Source organism: Macaca thibetana, chromosome 8, assembly GCF_024542745.1.
Source record: "Macaca thibetana thibetana isolate TM-01 chromosome 8, ASM2454274v1, whole genome shotgun sequence".
Taxonomy (NCBI): domain Eukaryota; kingdom Metazoa; phylum Chordata; class Mammalia; order Primates; family Cercopithecidae; genus Macaca; species Macaca thibetana.
This window is the reverse complement of record NC_065585.1, coordinates 84333280-84340192: the sequence shown is the minus strand read 5'-3', so window position 1 is coordinate 84340192 and position 6913 is coordinate 84333280. Positions and strand designations below refer to the sequence as shown.

The following is a 6913-nucleotide window of genomic DNA, read 5'->3' as shown; positions in this document are numbered from 1 at the left end:
GACAGTGTTGCCTCCTTCTTGTAATCAACACAATCCTATCTCTTATGAACAAAGGAAGAGAGCAAACGCGGTTAAATAGGGATGTCCTAGAAATGACATACAGAAATAGACTTAGCATGATTTCCGTAAATAAAACAGGACATTGAGAGCAAAGTGCTTAATCTGGAGTTTTCTAGAAAGATCTAAAACTGTGGTTCAGCCCTTTGCATAACCCCATTACCAGCTAATGTCACCCAAGACCCAGCGGTTGAGATATGAAAGAACACCTTAAGAGGTAGGAGGCAAGGAACTTAAGAAGCCTTTTGCCCAGCCAATAACAAAGGCGAGAGGAGTTAGGTGTTACTGACCTCCAGAAAAATCACGGAGAGACATGTTGGTAAAGACATGACAGTCACTAAGCAAACTTAAGGTTAAACCCATTTAAAATCCAATAAACACCAAGGAGGGCTGTTGCTCTGGACTTTCACAGCTTCTTAGAACCTGCAACTTTTTCAGGTAGCTAATTGCTTCTTCCTATCTGCTTCCCCAGAAAGGAAGCCCCCAAATGCCCCAGAAGACAGACCTAAGTAAGTGAGAGAGTATGTTCCAGAAGTCACTCAGGAATTGTCCCGAGCATACCTTGTGTCCAATGTGCACTTAAAATGTGGCTATTGAGTAATATAAAGATGTAACTTAAATGTAAAATATACACCAGATTTCAAAGACTTAATATGAAAAAAAAACCAGAAATATAATAGAAAGAACAACAGATAGAGAAGTGAGTACATCATATCTTTTGGTGTGGAATAGATGGAGAATAAACAAAAACCAGCAAGGCACAGTGGCTCGTGCCTGTAATCCCAGCACTGTGAGGCCAAGGTGGGAGGATTGCTTGAGGCCAGGAGTTTGAGATCAGCCTGGGCAAAACAGTGAGACCTCAAATCTAAAAACAAAAGCCAAAACCTGTATAGCATAATGCTAGGTGAGGAGAAGTTTAGAAAATACAAAGTGCGTAAAGGAATAGAAAAGAGTGGGGTCAGGGAACACTGCTTCAGAAAGCAGGGCCCAGGATAGCCTTTCTGGAAAGTTGACACTTGAGCAAAAGCACAGGATGCCCCATCTAACACCTTTGAGTACAAGGACAAATACCAAGCCTTCATGCACCCCAGCTCCCATCCAGAGAGGCACAAAGGTGGCCATCTCCTTGATACTGGTTGGAAACACCCCGAGAAGCATCTCAGCAATTGTCTATAGTCTTCACACTCTGCAGTCCTCTGGAGAAAATAACAGAGGCAGCTACAAAAACATCTCACCCTTGAAAAGACTGCCTTGTGGCTGAACATTAAAACATTTTCCTAGATTTACTAAAAGCAAAAGACTGACTAGAGCTTTTGGAGTCCCCTGTCCTAGACACATGCCTATGTTGAAATACTTTTCTCAGTATTAGAAATAGTAATAATTGTTATAATTTAGCTAGTCAAATTTTTTTCCTAAAACATAGAAGAAATAACCAAGCAATAACCAAAGTTTAACGTGATATGTTCACTAGCATTATTATTATTATTATTATTATTTTGAGATCGAGTCTTTCTCTGTCGTCCAGGCTGGAGTGCAGTGGCGCAATCTCGGCTCACTGCAACCTCTGCCTCCCGGGTTCAAGCGATTCTCCAGCCTCAGTCTCCTGAGTAGCTGGGATTACAGGTGCACACCACCACACCTGGCTAATTAGCATATTTTTAGCAGAGACGGGGTTTCACCATGTTAGTCAGACTGGTCTTGAACTCCTGACCTTGTGATCCAGCCACCTCGGCCTCCCAAAGTGCTGGGATTACAGGCGTGAGCCACTGCACTCGCCCACTAGCATTATTTTTAAATGGATATATTTTAAATTTTGATGAAGCTAATGAGTGCTCGAATTTAATAAAATAGAAGAGTTTAAAATGAAAAGCAACAATTCTGTTTCCCAGGCCTCCACAATCTCAATTCTGTGTATCGGAGGCACTATATTAACTATGATAATTTTTTCATTTTTAGTTTTTCTGGTAGTTGCCTGCTCTCTAAATAACAAGCTTAAATCATTATGGGTTGATACATTAAGTATCCACACCTATGGACTTTCTAAGGCATGACAGCCTTCCTCTCTCCTTCCCTCCTGCCACTGAAAGTAAGAATTGTTCGTTCCTCTGTTGATTTCTTTTTTTTTTCTTTCTTTTTTCTTTTTTTTGAGATGGAGGCTTACTCCGTCTCCCAGGCTGGAGTGCAAGCTCAGCTCACTGCAAGCTCCGCCTTCCAGGTTCCCGCCATTCTCCTGCCTCAGCCTCCCTTGTGCCTGGGACTGCAGGCGCCCACCACAGCGCCCGGCTACTTTTTTGTATTTTTAGTAGAAAACGGGTTTCACCGTGTTGGCCAGGATGCTCTCGATCTCCTGACCTCGTGATCCACTCACCTCGGCCTCCCAAAGTGCTGGGATTACAGGCATGAGCCACCGCGCCCGGCCTGTTGATTATCTATTAACTTAAATATTGCATATAAATATGCAGATATCTCTTGAGCTCTTATGTGGTAAAAAGGGATTATTAGTGGTCTTTTTCTTTCTTCTTTTCTCTCCACCTTACCTTATAACTTTCAGCACTACTTTAAGTACCTTGACTGACTTTTTCTTGTCAGTTTTGATAACTCTTTTTTTGTGTGTATACATAATCAAGACTTCTTTCCCTTGTTATTTGATTGATCTGAAAATTTGAAAATCAGCAAACAGTATTTCTGTTATTATGACTATGTAATATTATTGACTGTTCTGCCAAGTATTATTATTACATTCCAACTTTTTGTGTTCTTTAAGAGTTTCTCCTCCTCCTCCTCCTCCTCCTCCTCTCCCTTTTCCTGTTTCTCCTTTCTTCTGCTTCAGTTGCTTCTTTGCATTGCTTGCCTGTATCAAATCTTTACTTTTCCAATTTCTCAAAGATCCCACAAATCGTCAGCCTCCCATTTTTCCAGATCTTTCCCTCTTTGTGCCTCCATCTAGACTGAGAGGGTCTGCAGATGTGCTCCTTAGCTATGATGCGGGAACCTCACTTTGTTATTCCTCTGAGATGGACCCCATGCCTTCTTTCTTGATTTACTCCCTTCTTGAGCTGGATCATGTCCTCCAAGTAACTCCCTAAGAAACTATATGGAACAAGTAAACCTAAATCCTACATACCTGAAGAGCTATTCATTCTACCTTCATTCTTGATTGAGAGCTTTGCTGAGTATAAAATGTGAGATTGAAAATAGTGTTGCCTTGTAACTTAGAACATGCATTCTAGCTGGGTGCAGTGGCTCACGCCTGTAATCCCAGCACCTTGGGAGGCCAAGGCAGGAGGATCGCTTGAGGCCAGGAGTTCAAGACCTGCCTGTGCCACACCCAGGAATTTAAGGCTGCAGTGAGCTAAGATCGCATTGCTATGCTCCAGCCTGGGCAACAGGGGGGGACTCTTCTCTTAAAAAAGAAAAGAAAAGAAAGTACATGCCAGTATTAGTAATCCAGGATTGCTGAGGGGAAGTTCAAAAGATAGTCTGATTTTTGTTCTTTCATGAGTGACCTTGTTTTTTTGCTTATTTGTTTTCTTTATCTCTGGAAATTTCTTATTCTCTTTTAATATTTTTCTGGAAACTTTACAGTGGTAAGTTGAAATGAGTCTATTACCTAGTCATTGTTCTGGGAAACTAGCATCATTCAGCTGTGGGAAAACCTCTTTTGTTATTTCTTGAAATATTTCCTCCCACCCATTTTTTTCTGTACGGTCTTCTGAGATTCCTATTATAGGTTAAGCATTCCTAAAATCCTGAAAATCTGAAATCCAAAATGCTCTAAAATCTGAAACTTTTTGAATGCCAACATGATGCCATCAGTGGAAAGTTGAAAGTTTCACACCTGACCTCATGTGATGAGTCACAGTAGAAACACAGGCCCATAATACAAAGTTTATTCAGCATTTCCAGAGGAAAAAAGATCTTCCCAGCTCCCTTTAGCATCAATATCTTTTCCGCACACTCCCAGAATCCCCCACGCAAGCAGGCCCACAAGAAGATAAAGCCCCGCCTACCAGTGGTTCACCACCAAAATACAATTGCGTTTGTTTTTAAATGTGCCAATTTTAGTTGCTATTTTAATTACAGAACAAACATTTTATATACCCGTAAAGTACAAAGGCAAAAAATAAAAGACAAGTCATTTTAAAATACTGTCAAATTAGTTGTTGGTGATTAGCTAGAAAAATTGGTTTGGGAGAAGTTTTAAAAATCTGAAAAGATTCTGCACTCAAATTCCATTGCAGGTGTTCTTATATCCTAGACGTTTTAGAAATTATAAATGAAGCATTATAGATGTATTTTATCCAACAAAAACTGTGGAACTTCCAATCAATGAACTCATAATCAAAGAAAAGGTCTGGACTTATATCAAATGACTGACTAATGAAGATAGTGTTATATACATTGGGAATAAAGTAAAACTTTGTGAAGTGATATTTAATTAAAATACGGCAAGCATTTATTACAGTACCTGACATAACAACATTACATAAACAGTGGGTATTATTGTTAGTTAAAGTGTTTTGTTTGGTTTTTTGAGAAAGTCTTGCTCTGTCACCCAGCTGGAGTGCAGTGGCATGATCACCGGTCACTTTAGCTCAACTTTCTGGGCTCAAGGAATCCTGTACCTCAGCCTCCCAAGTAGCTGGAACCACAGGCTAGTGCCACCACACTGACTAAATTTTTGTACTTTTTGTAGAGACAAGGTCTCACTATGTTGCCCAGGCCAGTCTTGAACTCCTGGCCTCAAGCAATCCTCCTGCCTCGGCCTCCTCCCAAAGTGCTGGAATTACAGGCATGAGCAGGCAGAGGTTTGTTATTTTACTGAACAAATACTGATTAAGAATCCAACTCTGGGCAAAAGGGAGCTGAGGGGCGGGGGCACCGCGGCACAACTGGCTTGAGCAATTGCAAACAAGATGCAGGACCCCAATGCAGACACAGTTCTTTCAAGATGCCCCTGTTGTGTAAGATGTAATTTGCTGCCAAGGAAAGTCTGAAAGAATTGGAGAAAAAGGAGGAAGAGTAGCAATGTGTCCTCCAGCAGTCTGTGGTGAAAACATATGAAGATTTGACTTTGAAGAGTTGGAGGGTCATGAAGACGAATGTAATGAGGAGGATGAACATGCTGTTGAACTATACAGGCAGCAGAGACTGGGTGAGTGGAAAGTAACCAAATTGAAGAATAAATGTGGAGAAGTCTTGGAGGTCTCAGGAAAGGATTATGTTCAAGAAGTTACCTGGTGAGGGTTTGTGGGTCATCTTGCACCTTTACAAACAAGGACTTCCCCTCTGTGCCCTGATAAATCAGCACCTCAGTGGACTTGCCAGGAAGTTTCCTGATGTCAAATTTATCAAAGCCATTTCAACAACAACCTGCACACCCAATTATCCTGATAGGAATCTGCCCACGATATTTGTTTACCTGGAAGGAGATATCAAGCCTCAGTTTATCCGTCCTCTGGTGTAGGGCAGCATGAACTTGACAAGAGATAAGTTGGAGTGGAAACTGTCTGAATCTGGAGCAAGTAACACAGACTTGGAGGAAAACCCTAAGAAACCAACTGAAGACGTGTTGCTGTCCTCAGTGTGGCACTCTGTCCTCATGAAGAGGGACAGTGATTCCAAGGGTGATGCAGGCTGCAGCTGCTGTAACTTGCTGAACTTTCTTGTGACAAATTGTCTGGATTTTTTTAAAAAGGAAAAAGTAGGAATAAATCCTTTCGGGTTTTAGTTTTGTATAAATTATGTTTCAAATCTTTACATGTCACAAGTAATCATTGCTGGAAATTTTGTTAATTTTTTGGAACTCTTTTTTTAAATTGTAGTATTTCCTTAAAAAAAAATTAAAACCAGCTATTGGTATTTAAAAAAATAATAATCCAACACTATTCCAGGCCCTGGGCATACAGTGATGAGAAAACCAACCTAGGACCCTGCCCTACGGATCTTACCATTGAGAGGGAGAGGCAGACATTGACCAAAGTATCAAGTAAATCCTTAATTACGATGTCTGAGAAGAGCTATGAAGGAAAAGTACGGGAGGAAATGACAGCACACATTGGGGTCCTTGTCTACAGGGAGGGTCACTAGGAAGTATTTGAACTGAATTTTGCATCATGAGTCAGAGTTCACTAGACAAGGAAAGGGCAGGTTCCAGGCAGAGGGAGCAGCAAGTTCCAGTACCCTGCAGCACGAAAGATTGGCCCTAGGGCATCTGGAACATCCCAGCCACATGCTGAAGTTTGAATCCGTTTGGAAAAATGATAAATGCAGTAGGGTTCATGCCAACATCTTTTATAGATTCTTTGTTCTTCTGACCAAAAATATATGTTTAAGTGTTATCTACATTTTTCTTCCCATCATAATTAATGACTCACCCTTTAACATCCAAGACTTTGTCTTTTCTTCTTTTTTTCTCCCTTGCTTTCTCCTTGAATTTATAATTATGATGGGATGTTAAAGGGTGAGTCATAATTTGTCTGCTTCCTCCCCAGGTAGAAAGAAGTCCATACAGTTAATTGTGGTCATGTGATTCAGAGAGGTCCGAAGCGTCCATTCTCATTGATTTCTTAATGTGTATAATTCCAGCGTAGTCTGTAATCTTCCACAGTGGAATAACACTTAAGACTTCTATTTGTTTTCTTTCCATTAGTTGCAGCTGTTTTTCTACTGTTATTTTATTCAAGTAATTAACACACTGATTTATTTTGTCTTGGCAGCCTGGAGCAACAATGCTAAGAGTACACATTTTTATGTCAAACAAACACACAGACCTTTTGAAAATGAATCACACTGGATTCCTTCTTTCCAGATTCTCTTGAAGTCAAGTAGTAAGAATTCTGGAGAATTCATACAC

The 6913-nt window shown here is 40.6% G+C and overlaps 1 pseudogene; it reads left to right on the top strand.

Annotated features, from left to right (window-relative positions):
* The first annotated feature begins 4973 nt into the window (after positions 1-4973).
* Positions 4974-5788, top strand: LOC126960689 (phosducin-like protein 3; annotated as a pseudogene).
* Positions 5789-6913: the final 1125 nt, after the last annotated feature.